This window comes from Myotis lucifugus, unplaced genomic scaffold, assembly GCF_000147115.1.
Source record: "Myotis lucifugus unplaced genomic scaffold, Myoluc2.0 scaffold_50, whole genome shotgun sequence".
Taxonomy (NCBI): Eukaryota; Metazoa; Chordata; class Mammalia; order Chiroptera; family Vespertilionidae; genus Myotis; species Myotis lucifugus.
In genome coordinates this window covers 4,618,487-4,644,458 of record NW_005871098.1, presented here as the reverse complement: position 1 = coordinate 4,644,458, position 25,972 = coordinate 4,618,487, and the positions used below count along the sequence as shown (strand labels likewise).

Sequence of the window (25,972 nt, the reverse complement as noted above, 5' to 3'; positions counted from 1 at the left end):
TCCTGCCCAAACAGGAATACTTGTCTTAGTGGTTGCTCTTATCCTAACTAATGACCCTGCTCTTTTTCTTGTGAGCCTGCTGGTAACGGGACTATAGGTCAAAAGACAACTTGTCTCCTCCCAGAACCCATGAAGCACACACCATGTTTAACTGGAACATTTTGCCAAAGCTCTGCCACAACACAATTGTGGTACCATCAAGAGTCTATGTGATTTACAGTTAAAAAAATCAAATTTTTTCTTATTTACACCTTATTTAAAATAGATGATCATTTTCACCAAACTCTTGTGAAGCAGACTGCATAGAATACTAATTGAGAACATCTGCCCACCATTATAAATATATGGATCTCATTAGCTTATAATCAGTATATTGACTTTTGAAAATAGTTATTTTTTTTAAAGGAAAGATATATTTCTCCTGTCATATTAAAATCCAACTTACTAGAGTAGTAACCAGAGTGAGGAAATAATAAAATTGTATGCCTTTTTTATTGCATGTTTTTTAGGCCAAACCAGTATGAGGCAGCTAGATTAATTACTTTTATACTGTTAAGTACTGTACATAGTTAATTATTTCATCTAAGTTGTGTCTGAACCAGACCTGTGAATTACCGTTCATGCAAGGCAATGATGATAATTTATGTACTCCATGCTACAGTTTGCTAATATATTATTTTTTACTTGAAACTAGATGTTGGAAGTTTGCAAGAGGCTTTTAAAGGCTACCCTGTGACATAAGTTCTAAAATTATGTACTTCAAAATTAAGGTTGACAACATGCTATTATAGGAAGTAATTTAGATGATGGAATTATAATAGATTTTGTCTGAAAAATTATATTTTCCCAGACTTTTACTCTGATCTGTTGACTCTTATGGTTTCAGTTTGTGCTTTTTATTCTGCCCCATTTTACAATGTGGATGTTGCTTTGGGCCCTTCCTAGGTTTTCAACATGCACAAAACCAGGTCTTACCCCCCTCACCCAATATGGCTAACCAGACATTTAATTGTGGTTATAAGTGCCTAATGACCTCAGTGCTTAGAGGGGGGCTCACAACTACCCAGGAACTCACCAACCGAAACAGATGATACTAAATAGATGTTTACAACATATGAGCAACTTGACCTATTTGATTAACAGGTTTGCAAAGATATTTGTACATAGTCAAGTAAAAGGGAATTTTAAAAGTTTTATAAATTCAAAAATTAAAATTTAAGAGATGCCATTAAAGTAAAAACAAAAAAGATGAAGAGATCAGTAAAAACAAAAAGCATAATTAATAAACCGGTGCTAGAGTCTCCTTGTTACTCCCTGTGTGGTCCTAGAGGAGAGCATCTGCATCATCTGGGAGCTCCCTAGCAAAGCACTCTCAGGCCCTACCACTGAATCGCCTGCATTTCAACAAGGTGATTTGTGTATCCATTTAAGTTTGAGAAGCGCTAGTCCAGGACAGTTAGCAATCACTTAAGCTTGCGCATGGATCCAAGAGTTTGTCCCTCCTGTAGACTGGAGAGCTACCCCAATTGCTGAGCTTGCCTCAGTGAAGTGTGGCTGGCCAGGGAGAGACCTGGAATAGCACAGCCACGCTGTGGCTGTGTGAGGGTCTCCTGCATTTCCATGGATAGCCCTCAAAATTCAGAGCAAGGGTCCCACTGAGGCAAAACTGTGAAGATAGGAAAACAAAACCTATTTCACATAACAAATATCTGTCAGCTCCATTTATATATGGATTGGATGTTAATCTTTTAGAAGACTCAATACAGATGCAAATTTCTTGCTGGAACTTTGGCGGAAAGATTCTTGCTTATTTTAGGAGAATTAAGGAGCATTAAAAATGATGGGAAGTACTCCACCTTCCCTTGAAGCATATTCTTACCTTTTTTGTTTGTATGAAATATGTGAGTTTTGCAACATGAATAATTTTAACTAACAACTGTTTTTTTCTCCTTAAAATGCTGGCACTTGATCCTGCCTTACAGAGGCGGTCAGACTATTCCACCACTAGAGGTCTGTATTACCTATTTAAAGACATCATACCCAGCAGGCTGGGATTTTATGCTCTCAATGTCAATACCTATTTCTCTGTTTTAAGATTTAAAATCTTTTAAAGAGACAACACCATGGAATAAAAATTACAACACTAGGAGACGAAGGAGAAAAACTAATAGGGATCCTTCCATTCTGAAGGGGCCAAGTCTTCACTGCTATTGCTGGACAGCTGAGCACAACTTTATGCTCTGAAACTCAGAAATCAATGGCCAGTCGCAATCAGAGGAACAATATATATTTTCTGCAAAATAGTTTTCCAGAATGTATTTTAAGACCTCTATGTTTAACTTGAAATTTTAAAGTATTTATTTTCTTATTGCAACAAAAAAGTTAAAGTGATTTAATTAATTCTCAGTTTAGCTCATTTAAAACACCAATTTTACAACATTTAAGAGTGTTTTAAGCCGAAACCGGTTTGGCTCAGTGGATAGAGCGTCGGCCTGCAGACTGAAAGGTCCCGGGTTCGATTCCGGTCGAGGGCATGTACGTTGGTTGCGGGCACACCCCCAGTAGGAGATGTGCAGGAGGCAGCTGGTCGATGTTTCTCTCTCATTGATGTTTCTAACTCTCTATCCCTCTCTCTTCCATTCTGTAAAAAATCAATAAAATATATTTAAAAAAAAAGTGTTTTAAAATAATATTTTCTTTTACTGGTCAGCCAATATTAGATTAAAAATTAATGTTCTCTCAATCTTAATTTATAAGGCTCTGCTAAAATGTTATAAACTAATGCATGAGCCTGGGCTTGCCTGGTTAATGCTATAATAGAAATGATGATTGCTAGTGGCTCTCCCAAGTTTTCACTGTGTCCCCTGCTGGCCCCAGGATTTTCACAAGAGTAGCCCATTTGGGTTAGCCCTCTTCCAGCAGTGAGTAGTGGTGCAGCTCTGAGCCCTCCAGAAATCTAAATGTGGTACCCATTTACAGAACACCTGATAATGATGAAACCTTTCTTTCCATAGTCTCATAGCACAGGACTCCTAACACATTGCACACTCATAAATTCACATTTTTAAACACAATGGTTGAAAATATTACAGACATAAAAGCTGTAATTTACTGAGTATTGCACCAGGGGTTTGGGATTCTGATGTTAGATTTTCATAGATTCTAATTATGCCTGCCTTTGGAGTAAGTGGCTACATTTGTTGCCAGGCAAGGTGCGAGCTAATAGGCTCTCTCCTTTTAAAAGGCATGATTGCATAATGCTCCTGGCCTGTGCCACCTCCAGAAACAGAAGCAGGCTGAGTGTGGCTTCTGTCTGTCACTTTATTAAAACACAACAATTTGCAAGTGTTACTTAGCAGATCAGCTGGATTCATTTCAAAGGCTAATATTTAACAGAGGAGAAAATAACCCATCCCAATCCCTTTAAAAAGTGTTTTTTGATGCATTCACAGGCAAATTACCGAGTGTTTTATATAGGTCTCAAATCTAGGACTCAAGATAATTTAGTAATGTTTTACCCTGCTTGTCTACATAATTCAACTGATCAATTCTACAGCAGAAGGAAACTAGTTCCCAGTGCAATCATGTGTACTACTGACCACATTATTTAGAACAGTTAAGTTGCATTTCTGTGTATGGCTGGTGGCATATGAATTAACAATTTTCTCACTGAAATGTAACAGATAAACATGTTTTACCCAAACCTGAATATACCTTTCAGAGCTTCTGACTCTTCTATTGTTTAAAATAAGTCTAGCTTATACTTGCATCCAATTATCAGTATAAACCTATAATTAAATATTAACAGTGTTCACTTGTATACATATGTATATGTTAAAAAATAATACCGATAGTATAGTAACTAATTTAAAATAGCAACAGGAAAATCTCAGGCTCTGGAGAATTTGATGGGTTACATCTCAGAGAGAAATGGTCACAACTAGGACCGTGGAGTCAGTCCCCAATTCTAGTCTGATTCTGGTAGTGGTTAGCAATGTGGCCCCTTAGGCTCAGTGTCTGTGAAAAAATGAAACCAATGAGAGAAGCCGGCCTGTAGGGGTTGTTGTTGTTATTGTTTTGGTGGATTAAGTAAAAAAAGGCAGATGAGGGGCCTGACCTAGTAAAGGTCCAATGAATAGATGTTAACTATGGTTTTCTCTGATCCTTTTTGTCTACACTTATCAAATAGCAATATAATACAATGACAATAATCATAGTTGCCTCTAAGTGTAACTGTGAGAAGTAAATAAGATTCTATGTATGAAACAGTACCTGGCACTGGATGCTTCCCAAACTTGTCTCCCACAGTTTTCACCCATAAAACTGGATGGAAAGTTTGGAGAGTTTCAAGGATGATTCATCCTGGATCTGAGGTTTTTATTTATTTATTTTTGAGTGCGAAGATCTGCCATTTAGATTACTTTAAGTCTGACTTATTTCTTTCTTTTCTGGATGATGACTTAAATTTGTGACTCTACCCAATTAACAAGACAAAATATTGCACGGAAGTAAGAGTCAACTAGAAAGAAATTATTTTCAGTGCCATTAAAAAAACTAAAGTTAAGAATTTGTTCAACCTCAGGGAATGAAAACAACATAATCATGCTCAAAATGCTATTTTCAACCCTTTCATTACTCCGAGCAATCGTTTTCCCTGTATAGTCTCTCTTTTCAGCAGAAATTTCTGTGGGAGAAGGAAGCTGTGACTAGCTTTCTCCTAGGGACAGAATACTGACTCAATTTCAGACATTATTTTAACTAGCTTGTCTTCCCAATACTATTTGGATTTAGAATTAGAATTGCTGAATTTTACAATGAGCACCAAAGAAAACAAAGACTAGCTACTGACATACAACTAAAAAGGCTTTACCCGGAGGAGGACTAGACTTGGCAGTTTGGCCTTGATGCAGCAATTCCCAAGGACGCCCTGGAGGTATAAAGGAGGTGCGTCCTGAAGTCGGAGACACTTGCCTGGACAGAGGTCCCATCAATTCAAACCAACTCTCACGTTTTTGTGTGAGAGAAGGAAAACCTCTCCCTTAAAGTTATCTATTGTATATTCTCAAAACATCCTAGCTCCTTGCAAGGTTGATTTTATGGAATGTCAGTGATATGAGGGGCACTGGGAAATAAATTCCTGTCTAGTTATAAATAACTAACTGTTCCTATCATTTATGAGCCCTAGGACCTGAAATTGCCCCAAAAGCTCTTTTGGGGTCACGTTTCAGTTAAAAGCCAGCCACACACTGGCAATTAAGGCCTCGAAACCACATCTTTCTGTCAACTTGGCATAGCCTAGTTTCCACGAGCCTTCTTATATCACCACTTCTTTGGAAATCAAACCAGCATTTTCATATGTACATACCCTAAAACTCTCCACATGTGCCAAAAATGTACAAAATGTTTACTGTAGCATTGTTTACCAGCCATTGAGTATTGCTTTTCTAGAATAAAGAAAGCTGCACGTTTCCCCTCATTCTATTCATGATTTCTTCTCATTTTTCACTCTTGGGGGCCTGTAAAGCAGTTAAAAAAAACTGGTGCATGTGGGGAAAGCATGGCATCACAGATGGTTGTCTTTTCTTTGTCCCTATCTGCTAGAATTAGTAACTGGTAGGAGAGGAGCTTAGAAAATCAAGTTATCAGCAGAGAAACTATTAGTCTTCATTTTCTTGTTTCCTACCTGGAAATACAAATTGTTAAATACACCGGTTTCCTAATCCTCATTAGGAAATTTTGAAGAATAGCAGAACAGGAGAAAAAAAAAAAGGAAAAGAAAAAGCAAAAGCATGGGGATAATGAGAAAACACCGACACTAAAAATAGCACAGCCCTAACCGGTTTGGCTCAGTGGATAGAGTGTCGGCCTTCGGACTCAAGGGTCCCAGGTTCGATTCCGGTCAAGGGCATGTACCTTGGTTGCGGACACAACCCCGGTGGGGAGTGTGCAGGGGGCAGCTGATTGATGTTTCTCTCTCATCGATGTTTCTAACTCTCTATCCCTCTCCCTTCCTCTCTGTAAAAAAATCAATGAAATATAAAAAAAAATAAAATAAAAAAAATAGCACAACGTTGTGATTGTTCCTTCTCACTCAGAGCACCCTACATATTTACAGTTGGTTGAATTTGAGATTTTCCATTAAATAATTTTATTCCCAGTTACATGTGGATGAATGCCACATATACAATCCCAACTGTATCTTTTTGTTTAGAATTCTTTATGTTGGACTTGAAGATACAATAATTTAAATGGAATAACTGGTATATGAAATTATTTTACATTCCATGGTATCCCTAGGACTTAAGTTCATTGGTGTATTTGTCTAAGAATAAGGATTATTATTAGAAGCAATCTAATGGCAATGTCATGCAACCCTAACTCTCTGTTGTTGAAGAGTTTTATTTTAAGGCCCAGAGACATGGGGTTAAGGTCAGTGACAGGCAAAGTCTTTTGAAGTATACCAAAGGCACTAAAGAAATCAGTTGAGTATTCAGGAGGAACTGACATCAAATGCAGGTTTTCAGTCTGGCTGGTGTTGCTCAGTGGCTGAGCATCGACCTATGAACCAGGAGTTAATGGTTTGATTCCCAGTCAGGGAACATGACTGGCTTGTGGGTTCGATCCCTAGTTGGGGGCCTGCAGGAGGCAGCCATGATCAATGATTCTCTGTCATCATTGATGTTTCTATCTCTCTCTCCTTTTCCCTTCCTCTCTGAAATTAATAAAAACATATATATAAAAAACCCACAGGTTTCTTTTTGTATGGTTTCTAGGATACTGGCCTATTTGCTGTGCTTGAATATTCTGGCACAGTACTGCCTCAGGGCCTTTGTGTTTGCTCTACCCTCTGTCCAGAACAATCTTCCCCCAGACTCCATAGAGTTCCCTCCACCTTGCTAAGGAGGCTTTCTCTAAATACCCATTTAAAACTGCCCCTTCCCCTCTCACTGCTTCCGAGTTCTATTCCCATTCTCCAGGTCATCCAGTCTGCTGTATTACGTATTTGACTTGATTGTTTCTCTGTCAACATGCACTGGCACTAAGTTCTGAGGCCAGGTTTTTTGTCTGCTTTGCTCACACTTCATCCTCAGTGCTGAGAACAGTGACTGGCATGTAGGTGTCTAACAAAAATACTTACTAAACGTATCACAGCAGAATCTGTTGCAAATTGCAGTCTAAATAGGAGTAACTTGTATTTAATGTAATTCTTTCAGGATTCTTACTCTCATGACATTTCTTTGATATTTCTATTTCAGATTAAGAGAAAAGAAACTTTAGGATTACCCCACACCCTTTTAATAATAAACTTCTAGGTCAGGAATGTTGCAAACTGAAATGTCATCAGGATCTGGGCAGTTAAATAAATGTGTGAAGAACCCAATATAAGGCATTAGGGAGTGGTGGGGTCTGTGATTAGTATGTTCATATACAATCTTACTTAAAGGCATTCAGATAAAAACGGAATTTAAACCACAGGCCTGTCTGAAGAAAACCTGTTTACCTGTAGTTTCCAAGGCCCATTTCAGCTGTCAGTTTGTGGCCAATAGGACCATGAAGACATTTTGTAGGTCATAACATTTTTTTCTACCCATTTTCAACTATATACTTAGGCTTGGGTATGTGCCTGACTCCACATCAGGACAGAAATACTCAACTGATCAAATCTAATTACATTTGCTTTCCAACTAAATTGTGTATCACCTTCTCCTCTTGTGAGAGACATGGCCTCTCTTGGATCCCCAACATCTGATTATTTCAAACCTAATTGATTTGTGACATTTCATTAATACAGTTAACTAAAACTAATTATACATATTGAATAAAAGTTTCCTGTGAAATGAATTATTTTACTTAGCCTAAGGGTTCTTAATTGGCATGATGAACTGCTGAGAAGGACTGCAGAATTACATCCTCTTGGGATGGTTAGCTATATATATAAAATCAGCCAATATGTATTGATAGATGATAACATAGAAACTAAAAAAAAAGTGATTAAATATGAAAGTTAAAGATATAAAAACATCCTCCTAAAAAGATAAAAATAAAAAAATTGATTACATAGATCTCTTCATTTTAAGATGTCAAATAAGTCTATTAAATTTGTCCTATCATAAGCAAGCTAAACTAATTTTTAAAATTTATTGGCATTTATTGTTTTATTCATAGTATAACTTTTCTTTTACTTAACGTACATACTCCATTTCTCCTTCTTTAACTCAGATGGTATGTTTTGTCTGTCTATCCATCTAATTAATTTTAAATCCTAGCAGAAATGTAAGAAGAGCCTACTACTACGTCAGTTGCCCCAAACCAAGCTGATGTATTGTGGGCTAAAACTTCCCACAAGGCCATTTCCAATGTCCTGCTCTGTCCTATTGTATATAGATAAACATGCTCTGTATAAAATGAAGAGAGGTGTTCATTAATGGTTTAATTGAATAAAAGATGGCTAATCTATTAGTGTTACATATATCACATGAGAAGCTGTTATCATTAGTGACTAATTCTCGTTGTTTTCACACTGCCAAAGCAAGTTGGACTTCTTGCATTGCATTGTTAAAGAATACACTCAGTTGTTTTTTCCTTCTGCTCTGTACACTGACCCCACTGGAGGGACCAGGAGGCAGCAAAACACCCACATTCTTCTTCTTCTTTGACCTGAGAGCATCACTGAGGAGCCAAGGCTCAAGCTCTAGGTCAAGAGATAGCCTTGACCTACTGCCTGGTTTTATCTACAGCAGCTGTTTGCTTTCTACCGTGGCCCCTGCTGTGTGTAAAAGTATTTTGGCTTTGCCTGGATGAGAGGAGGAGGAAGACTGCTCCTGACTGGATGTTGGACTTGTGGTATGACATTATTCCTGTTGTCTGTCCTAGGACCCCCTGGGTGATTTTATCATTTGTTTACATTCTGAAAAGGTGCAAAGACCTAGTTTCAGATAACTGGTTACCTTCTGCCAGGTATGCACTATATTATTACATTTCTAAGATATCCTAGACCTTTCTGGAATTTAAAAAACTACTCCTATATATTTCAATCTTCTTAAATGTCTTTATGAGAATTACCAACTAGTTAAAGGGAGAATATGACAACACTTTTGGTACTAGTCAAAAGCTCTTTCTGCCAACAAAACAGAGTCTTTGAATTTAGAGGCTAATTCTCTTTTAATTGTTGAAAATATTAACAGTACTATAATTTAAATTAGTCTCCTACATAGTTAGTTATGTGCTAAGTATATTATTCAAACCTAGGAACAATATTTATGTAGAATAATAAGTTATTTGGGATACACTCTATAAAGAGATATAATTTTTTTATTGAAAAACATTCCACACATTGCTAATGTTTACTTTGTCTTCTTTTTCATTAGTAAGACTCTAGCACTCATATTTGACATTTACAAATTGGGTTCGAACTTCGAAATCATAAAAATTATTTATGATTTCATTGAAAAAGGATACTCCTAAGTGTGCAAATAGAACATTGGCTGAATATTTATATACCTTTGTCACAGCCAGTTATATAGCTATTTCAAATATTCGATGCTTCAATGACTCAAAGACAAATTTGTTTTTAACTTTTTGCTTTGTGTAACACACAACTATTAGTTCAGAAGCCAAATATAATTAAACTAGTAGGTGTAAGCGACTGGAAAGTAATTGAGACTGACATTTTAATAACAGGATCCTATTAGTGGAAAATGGTGACTGAGAACTTGAAGAATATACTATAATGGGGTGATTATATTAATTAAAATAAAAAACAAACTACCATTATTGTGATATACATAATTTGGAAATAAAAATGGAGACTACTAATATCTTGTACATTTTCATAAAAAAGAAGAAATAAGTGGTCTAAGATTTAGTTTGCTTCGCTTTCCAATTGCCTAAAAAACATAAATCAGCTTTAGCCAATATAATGGAGACCTTTCTGTAATTGTAGAAAAATAAAATCTTACAGAATATAAATAGTAAGAAAGAAATATTGGCCTTTGAAAATGACCCTACATCTTTTTTAGTGTTTCTTACTCAGAGAGGTCAGTGATAGAGGTAAAAAAAGCCAACAGCCATATATTAGCTCAATATAACTGTGTACCTCTTTGCACAATTTTTAAGAAATCAATAACCTCTGACTTTAAAAAGTTAAAATTATTTTATATACTCTTCTAAAGTCAGATATATATATACACACACACACACACACACACACACACACACACCTTTTAAGGTGTATAGTTTGATGAGTTTTGATAAATGTACCCATCTGTGTAATTACCATTACAGTCAATATACAGAATATTTTCATCACCCTCCAAAATCCCTTATACTCCTTCTCCCCTCCTCCCAACCCCAGTCCTTGCAGTCATCGATTGGTTCTGTCCCAATAGTATTGCCTTTTTTAGACTGTCATATAAATGGAATCACACAGCATGTAACATATTCTGCATGCTTCTTTTACTGGGTGTAGCCCTAGTTTGCTCTTTTCACTGCCAAGTGGCATTTTATTTTATTTTTTCTGAGTGGCATTTTATCATGTGGATGGAGCACAGTGTCTTTTTCCATTTCCCTGTGGGTGGACATTTGGATTGTTTCCAGTTTTCAGTAATTATGAGAGAAGCTGTTATAAACATTCATGTTTAAGTCTTTGTGTGAACATATATTTTCATGTTTCCTAGGTAAATACCAGAAAGTAGGGAGGTTGGTTAATAAGCATTTATTTAAGTTTACAGTGGGGCCTTGACTTATGAGTTTAATTTGTTCCGAGACCGAGCTCGTTAAGGAGCTCGTTAACTCAAATTACTCTATCAACTCAATGCAAAAAATCGGCAGAGAGACAGCTGGTATCTCAAAAAACTCATTAGTCGGGACACTCGTAAGTCAAGGCCCCACTGTATAAGAAATTGCCATACTGTTTCCCTAATTGGCTGCACCTGACGAAGGCTTTTAAGATGCTAAGACTATACCAAAGTGTATGCTGATGAAGGAACCTGATTCTCACTGAGCACAGATTTATTTTTATTTTATATCCAGTTTTAACAGGTTTAGTTAGCATTTTTTTAAAGTCCATGGTGAATTAGAAACAGTAAGCTAGAGGCTGTACAGATAGGTTGTTAGCCAAAAATGATATTCACTAATATGACTATAATTACTGATTTTTTAAAAAGGCAGGAACCTACAGGGCTGAAATTTTCCCATTTGATAAGTTCTATTTGACAAGTCCCAAACATGTCCATATATTAGAATCACCAGGGAATATCCAAGTGTCAGAGCCCAGGCTACACCCTTGAATGAATAAATCAGGAATCTGGGGTAGAGCGAAGACAGCAGTATTTTTTTTAAGCTCCTCGGATGCTGTCAGTTTGGAACCACATCCTGGAAGCCCTGTAACGGCCTGCATGGCTCTGGCAAGCCTCTGCCTTTGTGGCTTCAATGTCAGTGTTGTCCTCTCTATAAAAAGATATTCTAGGTACGTTAATTCCAAGATGATATTAACATGTTTCTAGGTATCATTAGACTGATAACAGTCATGCTTAGGAGACACCACTGCCCAAGGAATGGCTCTACTCTGAATGGTTTCAGGGACTTCTTGGAAAGAATTTTGTTCACATGATGAAATTTTTGTTCTGTAAATTGAGGCATTCATATTTGTTTTCTCTTAAGTGATATTGCTGTATATTTTTTTAGAATATTTTTTATTGATTTCAGAGAGGAAGGGAGAGACCGAGAGAGATAGAAACATCAATGATGAGAGATAATCATTGATCGGCTGCCTTCTGCATGCCTCCTACTGGGGACGGAGCCTGCAACCTGGGCATGCACCCTTGACCAGAATCGAACCTGGGACCCTTCAGTCTGCAGGCTGACGCTCTAGTCACTGAGCCAAACCAGCCAGGGCAAAACATTGCTTTGTTGTTCCACTTCTTTATGCATTTATTGATTGCTTCTTGTATGTGCACTGACTGGGATCGAACCCACAGCCTTAGTGTATTGGGACTATGCTCTAATCACCTGAGTTACCCAGCCAGGGCCATATTGCTGTATGTTTTTAAAAACAGTTCGAGCATATGGAACAGTTTTTGATTACTGAGGGTGACTTATTTTGATAAGCCTGATGTAAAAAAAAAACCACAAAAAACAGCTTTAAGAACTTCTCAAAAATAATTTTTGAATAGCAATTGTGAAACTTATCAGCTATTTTTAGAGCTGGTCTAAGGAGCTAAGGAATCTAGACTATATTTTCAAAATGTTGCTCCATTTGCCAAATGTATAAGAAGTTTGGACTCTTGGAGGGTGTTCAAAGCTGAGCAGATTCTGTACAGGTGACAGTGTTTTGAACACGCTGCCTTGGTACATCTATACACATCAGTTCTATTGCTACTGACTGGATTGTGAGAAAATTTGATATTGAAGATACTTAGGTGTCATTTCATGAAAGACTTAATTTCCTGTATTTTAATATGCAAATAAACAGGAAAAAGAAAAGGGTGCCTATGAGAACCCAATACCAGATAACCCACTACTCAGAAAATTGGAATTTAAAAATGATTTTAAATTTCCAAATAAGTTTAAGAAAGCATACAGCCTTTTTACCAATAGAAGTCTGCTGCTTTCCTAATAAATTTGTATATACAGTACTGTCCAATAGGGCTCTCTATGATGAAAGAGATGCTATCTGTGCTGTCCAGTGTGCAGCCACTGACTACATGTGTCTACTGAGCACTTGAAATGTGGCTAATACAACTGCAGAACTGAAGTTTCAATTTAATTTATTATAAATAATTCATATTTAAATTAAAATAGCCATAGTGGCAAATAGCAACCATATTGAACAGTGCAGGTCTATAGGTGTTAAGCCACTGAATATGGTCTTTATTCTTTTAACTATCCTAATCAGGTTTCCCCCATTTTCATAAGTAGATTTCAACCAAAATTCTTTTGGTCCTATAAAACAAGGTTTAAAATACTGTTTACACATTACTGGTTTAAATCAATAAGAGATCAGAGTTCTGTGGTTGTCAGTTGGTTAAAGGGACATTACAAAGTTCAGAAGGTCCTTCTGAAAATACCTTTTGTATTTCAATATAATGCCCATGGGCTGGGATGGGGCCTTGGAGATCATCTCACAGGAAACCGAAGGTAAAATTGCTATAGTTAGTAGCAGAATTGGTATAGCATCGATTTAAAAAAATATTTTTATTGATTTCAGAGAGGAAGGTAGAGGAAGAGAGAAATAGAAACATCAGTGATGAGAGAGAACCATTGATTGCCTACTTCCCCCATCCCCCCTACTGGGGATCAAGCTCACAACCCAGGCATGTGCCCTGACCAGGAATCGAACCATGACTTCCTGGTTCATAGGTTGATGCTCAACCACTGAGCGACCCACATGGGGGCAGCATCGATTTTTTAACTAACAAAATATAACCTAGAATTAAGCATGTTTTGCTTATTCGTCTCAAACTTAAAAATTTGAAAAAGCTTTACATTTTACATAATGTTTTCTTCAATGTTTTGCTACTTGTAAGCAAAATGTAATTGTGAATGTTAGAGACTGAGGGCTTCCAACATGCAAAAGGGCGGCTGGTCCCAGCCTCCTTTCCAGGCATCACTGTCCTGCTTCTTCCGTGGCAAGGCAGATGGGCTGTTAGGGACCAAGAGCTCCTTCTATTAAGTACTCTTAGGAGGTAAAATAAAGCTTCCTGTCTTAGTGTCTTCCTAACTAGGACATATATTTTAAACACTTTCTCCAGAGCTGGATTTTTGCTGAAAATATGCAGTGTAGCTTCCTAGGCTCAACCACTCCGCAAATCTAATAGCTATAAATCTCTGCGCTAAAGATTTCCAGCAACAGAACTCTGTGGAATGTTGCTATTTTTATCTCCAAGATTAAAGCAGTCCTAAATAGTTTCCTAACACCACCATGGAGTGCCCTTCAGCAAGCATTTCCTACTTGCCAATCCAGCAAATAATAGAGTCCAGGGAAGTTTGTCAACCTTCCCACCACCCATCCTAGCTACCTTCTACTTTGATTAGGTTCAATCACACATAATCAGAAGGGGGAAACTACTCTTTTCATTCGCCCTAGAGGGATTAGTGAGTGTCGCCCCTGTTATTTGGAAAGCTGAGGGCTTGTTCTTTGAGCTGAGTTTTTATCAGGAAAATAAATATTGCAAGCTGGGTAAATTCAGGAGTTTTATTTGTATGAAACCCATTTGACAGGAGTTGGGCCAACAAAGGTTCTGAGTGTGATGCCCTGTTACTCTAGGGCAGGGGTGGGCAAACTTTTTGACTCGAGGGCCACAATGGGTTCTTAAACTGGACCGGAGGGCCGGAACAAAAGCATGGATGGAGTGTTTGTGTGAACTAATATAAATTCAAAGTAAACATCATTACATAAAAGGGTACGGTCTTTTTTTTTTTTAGTTTTATTCATTTCAAACGGGCCGGATCCGGCCCGCGGGCCGTAGTTTGCCCACAGCTGCTCTAGGGACTCCTGCCTACCAGGGCCTTAGCCAGCCTGGGCATTAAAGGGAGCCTCTATCTCCAACCTCATAGTGCCATTTTCCCTATTTCTTAATGGAGTAAGGGAGACTTTGTAAGAATGAGACTGAGGCATGTGGCTTTTCAGAAGGTGAACAGATCAAATTTTAAGGTTTATGTGCTTCTGGAAGTCAATGCTGGGGCATCTCCAATGACAATTCTCCCATCTTGCAGCAGTAAGAGCGCACAGCATTCTCCTGGTTCTTCCAAAGCCCAGAGCTGTGCTGCATGGAGAGCCATCACCCACTCGGCGGGCAGTCCCTGGCACAAAGGACTGCAGATCTTTCACATGGTTTAACATCAGTTTATACCTGGATATCCTGGTAACTCTGACACCATTTGCACTTAAACTCCTCTGAGTATATACGTGTTCTTAAGCTGTCTACTGGAAGGAATAGGTAAGACTGGAATTTCTTTCTTCTTCTGTTTCTGTCACTGGACAGGGATTTGTGTGGCTTCTTGTGCTACCTCTACTGTTGATGTGTTACAGAAAACTCCTAGCAGATACAGTGCTACAAGTGGAAGGTATTTACCTGGACGCAGAGCTTCTGTGATGGCTTCAGTGACTTACTCAGATAAAGGCCCAGCCATTTTAGAGCAATTTATGATATACCAGATCTGGAAAAAAATTAGTGAGATTCACTAAATACCATCAGATTTATTTTGTAATTTACAGAGCAAGCATTAACACTACATTTTATGAGTGGTTTTGGAGGGAATAAAGTCATCTGGTCCCCTCTGAGGACATCTTCTTATACAGAATCAGGCTGCACTGAATGGCTACCCTGTCGTGGGATCTCATCCTCTGCTTCTGCTCCACATCCGCCCCAGCCCTAGTAGACACACACTAGAGAATAAGAAGTAGGCTATTTTCATGTTAAATAGTGCAGTTTTATTCTAAGACATTTCTGTAGACATAACTACTAAATATAAGAAATATACCACCAAATATAAGTGTGGTTATCACTGGATGGTGGCACTTAAATTAGTTCAATGTTTTATACAAATAATGCACATGCATTATTGAAATGTAAGAAAATAGATTAAAATAAAAATAAGAAATGAATGATCATAATTCCACAAAACAAAAATAGCTATTTAAAAAAATATAATAGATTAGATTTTTACTTGTGAATCTAGTTAAACTTTGATAAATACTTATTTTTAATACAAAGCTTAAAGTGTTATTGAACCATAACTTAAAAAATATTTTAAAAGATCTTTGTTTTTGTAGTTCATAGAATATATGCATGTGAGATAAATGTAAAGTTACAGATGAGTATACTTTAAAAGTACATGTCTCCTAGCCCTCTCCAATTGTCTCTCTGGATCCACTTCCCAGAGCTACTTCCTACTAATAGTTTCTTATGTATCCTTTTAGAACTTTTAGAAAATATATTTACATGCATATAAATGTGTATATCCACATTTTTTTTAAACTCTACACATCATACTAACATTTTACTATCCTACTCTTTGCTTTATTATTTTTAACTTAACAATATGGCTAGAAGAACTTTCAACATCAGTGTATGTAAATCTGCCTCATTCAGGTTTTTTTTTTTTATTCCTCACCTGAGGATATTTTTTTCCATTGATCTTTAGAGAGAGAGTGGAAGTGAGGGAGAAGGGATGGGGGAGAGCAAGAGAAACACTGATGTGAGAGAGATACATCGAATGGTTGCCTCCCACACTCACCCTGACCAGGGCCAGGGATCGAAACTACAACTGAGGTACATGCGCTTGACAGGGAATCGAACCTATGACCCTTCAGTCCTTGGACTGATGCTCTAACCACTAAGCAAACAAGCCAGGGCTGCCTCCTTCATTTTGAGGACTGTACTGTATTATATTCATTGCACTGATAACATAACTTATTTATTAACCAATCCACTATTAATGGACTTAAGGTTTGTTTGATTTTTTTCTTTTCAGTTTCCCTTTTTGGCTGCTTAAAAAATTGCCTCAATAATGATATTTATACATATGCATTTTTATATTTATTGGAATATATCAGTAACATAAGTTTAAAACATAATTATTGAAGAAAATTGTTTGTATTCTCTAAGTTTTTAAAAGATATTTACAAAATGTCTTCTACAAAAATTATACCAATTTATGATACCAAAAATCTGGTCTTTAAGAAATCTTAAATTTTTTTCTCTGTTGGATAAGTAAAAAGAATGTATTTTCTTTGATTTGCATTTCTTTAGTTACAAAAGAGGCTGTGATTCTTTTTGCTTTCTTGGTTTAGATAGTTATTCTTCTACAAGTTTGCCAGTCATGGCTTTTGCTCATTTTTCAAGTTGGTTATTCATTGTTTCTTATTTTAAAGAGCTTATGTTATATTAAGAAAACTGGCATTTTACATGCAGTGTGTGGCAAATTGCTTTCCCAAGTTCTTGTTTATCTTTTTATTTTGTTTATGGTATTTTTTTACTACACAGCCATTACAATATATTTTTAGGTAGCCAAAAAAGCATTTACCAATGCTTTTCATTATGGATTTTGATATTTTTATATAAGAATTTTTTTTAAGCTGAAGAGTTAATAAGAAAGATTATGATTAGGTTACTTTTTTAAAACAACACACATCAACGTTACTAAAGCGTTGTACAGAAGAATTTTGGCATTAGAAGGATCTATTTTTATCCCTATTTCTTGGTGGTTTTTTTGATAGCAAAAGAAATTTCCCATAAGATGACTTCTCCTATAAAATATCACTCCGGTGTGAATTCTGTGGAATCTTGTGAAGTTCTAGCGTACGTTAGGGGGCAAAATTACAGATGGGTCAGATTTGTTATTCTTCAGAGAGTTCGTAGTGGTTGTCTAAGATCTAAAATCTAGAGTGGGTTAGAAGGAAAGTAATAGAAATTCTAAGACAAACAGAAAGTAAGAAATATAAAAGTAATAGAGGTTTATTATTGGAAATTTTGAAAGCACATAAAAATAAAAGGAAAGAAAAAAGTCACCTTTGATCTTAGTAGCTTTGATCTTAATAACCCTCACGAGCTTTTAAGATTTGTTATATATGTTTCCTAGTCTTTGTTTTTTGTTCTACAAATATGTAGGCATTTAAAAATTATGGCAATTTTACTCACAAATCAGTGCCAATATACCTATATTGTTTTCATTAGAACACCAAAGACCTAAGTAAGACCTTATGGAACCTTGACTAGAATCTACCAAATACATATGCACACTGGATCACATTCAGGATTTGTTTTTATACACGGCTTTATCCACTTATGATTACCTTTCTTTGCTATTAAATATTTTAAAATATATTATATATTAAATATATATTTATATAAATATATTATGGCTATACAGTATAATGTTCCATCATATGGCTTAACCTAATGGGAATTTTAAAAAATATAAATAGATTTGTGTTTCTCTCAGAAATATCTTCTGTTAACTTAGTACAGGGGTCCTCAAACTTTTTAAACAGGGGACCAGTTCACTGTCCCTCAGACCGTTGGTGGGCCGGACTATAGTTTAAAAAAAAAACTATGAACAAATTCCTATGTACACTGCACATATCTTATTTTGAAGTAAAAAAACAAAACGGGAACAAATACAATATTTGTATTTGCATGTGGCCCGCGGGCCGTAGTTTGAGGACCCCTGACTTAGTAGATCAGAGGCCAGAACACATTCAGGAAATCACTACATAGCAATCATATCAGATTCATTTTCATTCCTGATAAGGTGGCAGCAATTAATTGTGTGAAAGTTAAGGGCCGAGAGACATCATAGTATAACATCTTTAATGTGAAGTGACATCATTTGATTGGAAAGAGTTAGATTATTAAAGCTGAGGTAATGGAATATTCTTGTTCTAGGGGCAAACCACGTAGATTTAGAAGTTTGTACAACGCAATTGAATTGGATAGCAAGAATAATTTGGGTTTAAATGTGAAGACAGTATATGTGATAATAAACTTATAAATGTATGAAGTTTATTGGAAGAAATGATAATGATATTTTTCCCATTTATTTAGAAAAAAACTGGTGTATATTATATTCAGCCACAGTCACAAATATTTGGGCTTAGTGAGATGAGCAGGACTCTAAAGGGTCATAAGAGGATCACTGCACTGTGTAATTTGTCAGCACTAAGAGAACTGCCTGCTATGTGCAGGCTGTCTCCTGGACACTACTTCCCCTGGATTTTGACTTAACCAGTAACTTACAAGTTAGATGATTTACCATTAGTGCTGCCTGTACATCTAAAGTTCCAGATCCAAGCAGCTAGTGAAATTCTGTTTCCCAAGGATATGTCCCTTCATGACTGAGAAAATTGTGTCTGCTCAGTCCTGATGACATATCCCTCCTCTCAACTATGATCACAAGGAACCCAGACTCACCTCAGTCTTTTGAGCAACATCAATGATTACCTGTCAAAACAACAGACATCGGGCCAGATCTACTGACAGCTGTCAGAGAATTGACATGCCTGGGAGAAAGCATTCAGAGGCGGAAGCATTTGTGGAGTCACTGCCTTAAAATAAGTTAGCACTAGCTTGTAGACTGACTGGTTAGGAACTATATTCAACTACAGTTTTGTAAACAATTGCTTGTATATAAGTGTTTACATTAAAAGCTGAAAGAATGATATGTAATTTGATTGGAATGAACAGTTTATGTATGTAAGGAATGACATGTTCAATTCAAGAGAGAACTTTTTTTCATACCATCAAAACACCAAAAGGTAAAAACAGCAAACTTAAGTTATGAGAAAAAATAGAGATAACAAACCTTAAGTTTAAAATGGGCTGCCATAGTTTTAGTATTTATTTCCCAACTAAAGAAGGAATTTCTAGACTTCATTATTGTACTTAAATGTAAGATGACAGACAAATGTTACAACTAAAATGAAATAGATCTTCTTTTTCCCACGATGGAAACAGAACCTGATTTCACATCATAACTTTAAATAAATTCTCAAATAATTAGTTGGCTTAAAAAGCAGGCAGCCGAGTGTAGAATATACAGTGGGGGTGGCACCTAAGAGCACAGCAATCAGAATCCCTGTGTTTAAATATTGAATCTACCAGTTACTGCATTTGGGTGAGCTACTTATCTTCTTATTACTCAGAATGCTAATGTACAAAGTGAGGATAAAGCAGTGGATATTTCATAGAGATGTTGTGAGGATTAAATAAAAAATATTTAAAAAAGACTGAACACTGTGTTTGGCACATTATACGTGCTAATGGCTTTCTTTAAAATGTTTATTTAAAAACCAAGAAAATAACCTCTAGGTCAGTGGTTCTCAACCTTCCTAATGCCGCGACCCTTTAGTACAGTTTCTCATGTTGTGGTGACCCCCAACCATAAAATTATTTCATTGCTACTTCATAACTGAAGTAGTAATTTTGCTACTGTTATGAATTGTAATGTAAATATCTGATATGCAGAATGTATTTTCATTGTTACAAATTGAACATAATTAAAGCATAGTGATTAATCACAAAAACAATATGTAATTATATATGTGTTTTCCGATGGTCTTAGGCTACCCCTGTAAAAGGGTTGTTCGACCCCCAAAGGGGTCACGACCCACAGGTTGAGAACCGCTGCTCTAGGTGAACAAGTCATAGGTTGTTGTTGTGCTTCTCTTACTTAATGTGCATTTGAATTACTCGGGGATCTTGTTAAAATGCAGATTTTTATTCAATGGGTCCAGGTGGGGTCTGAGATTCTGTATCTTTAACAAGCCCCTAGGTGATGTCCATGATGCTGGTCTGAGGACCTTGACACCTGAGGCAATTATGGATGGTTGCTCCCTAAACTGTGATTCAGTGGTTCTCAAAGAGGAAGAGGGGGAAGTGGCAGAAAGGAAATGCAGACAAGTATTCAAGTTAAAATGCTCCCCAAGTGATTGTAATATATTTGCTTTACTTGTTCCCTAACACTTTTAGAACTATATCAATGTTTTATTCTTCTTCATTTCTCTTTTTCTTATTCTTTCCTCTACTTGCTCCTTGCCATTGCAGCTTAAGACTAAAAAATGGAATTAATATTGATTCCCAAATTAGTAAGAATCATCAATTTTAAGTCATTAGCAGGATAATGTACTTAAATTAGATTAGAAAAATGGTTTCTAACATTTCTCTTCTAAAATACAGGGATCTAAAAAAAAGTGTTTAACATTTTCTGTAGCTTTAGCAGAAAATAAAGAAACAACAAAGAGTAAGCAAGTGATTGTGGAGCACTTAGTAATAGAATACAAGGATATTTGGTCAACATATGACATGTGGTCCATACTGTCAAATGAGTCATAATCCCATGGGAGGGGAAGGCTGTTGTGGTTATCTTGGAAGTGACAGAATCAAACTATGTGACCACATTAAACATTCCACCTGGTCTGATAGGTGGACAGGAGGAGAGTTGTTTTTAAATGGCTTCCTACCCCAGTGGTACTGAGATGATTAAAGAAACCCGTATCTAAATATGTACTTAGCTTGAATAACATTTTTCTAGGACAAAGATCATTTTTCTACTTTGGTGTGTCTTTAGGGCTTAATATCACTAGATTCACAGTATTCCCTCTGTAAGTATCTTCAATTGTTGATACTATAGTTGATACATTTCATAGATGAAATTCTTCATTTTCCAAGGTAGATAAGAGGACTTTGATTAATATGTAATGGGAAATATATAAAGAAAGCTTAAAGAGCGAATTAGCAATCATAAACTCCCTTTAAGAGTGTATACCATATATGTAATTCTCAAATACTTTTACTCTGAAGTTAACCATTCAAAGTACTAAATACACTGATCTAAATAAGATTTTCACATCATCTGATGAAGGAACAAAGCAACGTATCCTATCTAATAATAGACAAACATGGTAATTGACTGTACCTTTGCTACGCCTCCCATTGGCTAATCAGTGAGATATGCAAATTAACCTCCAACAAAGATGGCGGTTAATTTGCATACGTAGGCGCGAAGCGGCGGAGTGAAGACTGAAAGCGGCTCTGGCCAGAGGGAAGGCCTGGTTCCTGGGTGCCGGAGGAAAACCGGTGCCAGCAGCCAGGGGAAGGGAAGGCCTATTGCACGAATCTTTTCGTGCAGCAGGCCTCTAGTATATGTGTAAAATGAATTAGAAATCACATAAGAATTGACACAAACTAAATGATTATTAATTCTATGATTTAAAATTTTACAGACATCTAGAATTGGGTCCTGAAATATGAAGGCAAATGAGATTATAAAGAACAAAGCATATGCATTTCTTACCCATTTTCCAAACTTGTAAATGTTAGAAAATTAAACATGAGACTAGCAATACAATTTAAAGTATTCTTGGGTACAAGAATTGGCTGATTCTAGACATTTATTTCTGCTTAAGATATTTAGATGATACACCTATTTTAGAAACCAAACAAAAGAAAAAAAAGCTTCTAAATTGAGTTATAAGAATAATGTAAAATAAACAGTCCTACAGTGTTTATAGTATATAGTGAATTCTCTGTTAGTGAAATATTTTGAAAGACAATTTGGTTTTCATACACAAGGGAATTTTTCCCCTATGGACATCTACTGCGAAGAGAATAAAAATCAAATAGCAAAACTTTAATGTGAATACAACCAGAGCTAAGAGCAAGATTCACTTGTCATTTCCATGACTATTCTAAATATATACTGCTTTCTATTTCCAATCGTCAAATTTGCCACTTAAGTAATCACTAACTAATGACACATCTAGCAAATTAATAGCTCTTTAGATTTTTTTTTTTTTAGTGTGATTGAAACATATTTTAGAGCTTTAGTAGGATGATGGCACTCAGTTGCCACATTAGTTCAATATTACCTTAAATCCTTTTAGATACTCCTTGATTTAAGTTGGCTTATATATTAAGCCATCGAAGAGTTGATTTTTGGTAGGACAAATTCATATCATGAATAAAATAGAAAATATAAAGTAATAACTAAATTTAGACTGAAAATGAAATAAAATTTACTTTTGCTTATGGAAGTTTTATTAGACTTTGAATAAGCACCTAGTGAGAAGAAATACGAATCATGTAATCTGCTGACTTTAGGCAATTTTGAAAGAGAAGCCTATTCTGAAGAAGAAGAATGAGCACTTTCCAATGGCGATAGGTTTAAAAGTTGATTTGTAGAGTGAACAAGGGAGAAAAGCATTGCTAACCTGACCTGGATACTTTGTCTAATGTTGTTACTCTGGCTCTGATTTGTTTATTGCCACACTGTGTCTTCAAGACAGCTTTTTAATCCTCTCAACTCTTGGATTTACTTCAAACTTCTGAATAAAATTCTTAATTTGCTAACCTACATGGGAGACTCTCTGGCATTCCGAGTCATGAAGAATAGGAAAAGGGCTAGGTACACGAATGAGCATGGAAAGAAGGACCGGGAGCCTGCACTGGGCAGCCCAAACACGCAAGTGTGATGGGACTTGATTGTTCCCTGAAGCAAATTTGAAAGCAAAATACAGCAACTCTCAGGCGGCCGCTTGAAAAGAACACTGTGAAAACACAGACAAAACTGTAGGGGACATACATCATGCATTTAAACTATGAGTTTCAAATGGTATTTTATCTGGCCTTTGGGTAAGCAGCAAATTAAATTTCCTTTAATTATTTTCCCATGAGCATAGGGCAAATAATTAATCATAGTAAGAATAACAGTATATGCAGGAGCAAAACCCCCAAATCATGTACACTCATACAATTCTTACCTCAAACTAGAAAAACAGCCAAAATAAGAAAACCAAGCAATCCACAGTTCTGTCCTTTTTTGAACACTGAACCAGGCTCAAAAGTACAGAAAATATTTAAACTCAGAGCTCTCAGGATGGGGAGCACGGCCGAAGCAACAATGACTGGAAGACACTTTCTAACTCACAAAGAAGTTGAATCTTATTTGGCACCAGTGGAACCAATGGAAGAAAACAGTTTTCATCTGTGTTGGATGATGGAGCAGCTGATTCATTTCAAGGACAAAGAAGAGTTGAACCAGAAATCAAGGCCTCATGATGGGCACAAAGACCAATGATGTCAGACAAGAAGGGAGAGACAGAATAGACAACAAACATAACTCTAGTAATCACTTGCCTTTAGCAAATGTTGAGGCCTAGTGACTTGGGGCCACTCCAGAGTCTCAGGTCAGGTTATAGGAACTGCCAGCCATAAGTTGTGGGATGGACACAGAGCCAGCAAAGAAAGACCTACTGATTTTCCAGAGCAGGTAACTTATCAGGTGAGTTATTTTGACAGTTTTTAAAATGCCAAATATGGGCTAAAAGGGTAATTATTTTAGACTTATCGGTATCTTCAAACAATAAATAAGAAACAAAAGGAATCAAAGGCTTTTATTAGTGGAGGGAAACTTAAGTGCAGAGACTTGAGGTTCAGAGCTGTGAAATATCACCCAGCTAGTTAAGTAGGAGTCTCTTCCCTGCTCCCGGGCTTCCCTGCCCTGCACTCTCTGCCAGGAAGGCGAGTGGCATCCAGAGCACCTGAGGAGGGATTACCCACAGGGCCTTTAGAGCTAGGGAAACACTACAGAGACCAGAGGAACAGGTGATTTCTTTTTTAGAGAAGATTGCAAGGGGTTACAGCTTATGTTAAGGGGAGCAAATGCCTTGGGCCCAGATCCCTCAGGTAATAACCATCAAGAGAGACATGTTGGGGATGAGGCACCTTCAGGAGGAGGTACAAGTTGTTCTGCTAAGTTATAAACATGGAACAGCAAGGTGCCAGATTTTTTGCCTCCCTCACTGTTCCTTTCTCCTTCTGGAATGACACTAGAAATAAATGTAGCTAAGTCCTGAAAGTGATCCCAGGGGAAAGAGAGCACCCAGACTTTCACCAAGAGGGAGGGCTTCTGGGTGTGGTAATGGGTTTTGATGTTTATGAGGCCATCAGCAAACCGAGATTTGGTAAAGATGTCGCAGATGGATTTAATAGCCAGGACTCTAAAGCTGCCCAAAGACAAAGGGGCAGCAGGAGACAGTTTGGGAAAGACTTGCTGAGGTCTTCTGGACACCTCAGCAGGCTGGCACTGTGGAGAGATCAGGCTGGATGGTTAAGATAATTGGAGAGTGGAGCACTAAACAGGCAGGTGGAGTGGAGGAAAGGAGCCAGCAAGAGCTGCTTCTAAAAGCCCAACTCAGTTACAAATGTGCATTGGCCTCTAGCCATGGGGATTAAGGTGTGGAGACGCCCGGGCTTCTTCCTTCCCCAATTTGATGAATCAAAGGGCACCTGAGGAAATCTGAAGGTGGGAGAGTTTACCCCAGGGTGGGCGGCGTGCTGTGCCAAGGACCCGTCGGTAGGGTTTGCAGGGAGGCGGAAGGTAGATGAGCAGGGCAAGGGCATCTCCTGGGAAGCAGAGGGGAGTGTGGAGATCTCTGCAATTTCGCCCTAGAAGTAGCACAACTTTAAAATAAATGGACGCCCGGGGGAGTCATACCGCTTCCATTCAGGTCAGGGTTAAGAGACAGGAGTTAGCTAAAGCCTCCGGAAGAGAGTTTACTTGGTTTCATCCCATTTTTGCAGATTTCTCCCTCGTACTCGAAAGAGTTTGGTCAAATCGGAATGACATTTGGAGGGTACGCAAGCAAACAAGCTCAAATTGTACCCTCCCAACCCAGACGCGCCTCTCACCTGATTTGGGGAAGGGTGGCCAGCTCGGGACACTGTGCTCGCTCTGCTTGGTCCTCGGAGCCTCCCAGTCCAGCCCATAATTAGGACAACTGACAAGAAACTAACAAGAAACTAACCACCTCCGCCCACCGCCCCCAAGCCCGGCTCACCGGTGCCTGGGCCGCTGCGCGCACGTCGGGTCGAGAGCTGGCCGCTCTGGTGCGGTTATTCGCGCGCCGCCTTGGAGTCCGGGCTGTGAGCCCTACTCCCGGGTCCGTCGGGCTGCTCCGCACAGATCGCCGCCGCGGACCGGGTGGAACCGCTAGCCGCGCGCCTGCTCAGGCACCCTGTCTCCAATGCTCGGGGCCCTGGCTGACAGGAGCTGGAATCGTCCGCGAAGAGGCAGCTCAGAGTTTATAGGGTGGGGCGTTGCTGCGAGTGGGTTCCTGGGGCGAGGCTCTGTTTTGCATTCCCTCCTCCTCCGCCCCGCCCCAGGAGACCCTCTCGGCCAACCCTCTTCCTCTCCAGCTGCTAACGGAAGCGGGATGATGCCGCAGTCATTCCCAGTGTCACCTTTTAGATCTGTGCCCACCTGTCCTGGAACCCGCTTGGGGAGAGATTGAGAAAAGGAAGAGAGCTGGGGGTCCAGGAGCAGCCATTCACGCCAAGAGTAATGTTCTTCTACCTTTTTTTTTTTTTTTTAAACTTGGAAAACTTTTGAGGCTAAAGTAGGGAAGTCCTTTTTCCTGTCACTCAAACTTGGGCTTTACTGTTGTGGATCACAGATCATCTCATAGATAAAT

The 25,972-nt window shown here is 37.8% G+C and overlaps 1 protein-coding gene across 2 annotated transcripts in view; it reads right to left on the bottom strand.

The window, feature by feature from the left end:
* The window catches only part of AGTR1 (angiotensin II receptor type 1), a 48,480-nt gene extending 22,910 nt beyond the window's left edge, over positions 1-25,570 (bottom strand). Inside the window, exons 1-2 of one of the 2 annotated variants that reach the window (XM_006088640.3) lie at positions 25,340-25,570; positions 15,075-15,159 (exon numbers count right to left, since the gene is read on the bottom strand). The gene's annotated coding sequence lies outside the window, so the exon portion shown is untranslated. The remainder of the gene's footprint in view (positions 1-15,074; positions 15,160-25,339) is intronic. The other variant, XM_006088639.3, reaches the window with a different exon arrangement.
* Between the last annotated feature and the right edge of the window lie 402 nt (positions 25,571-25,972).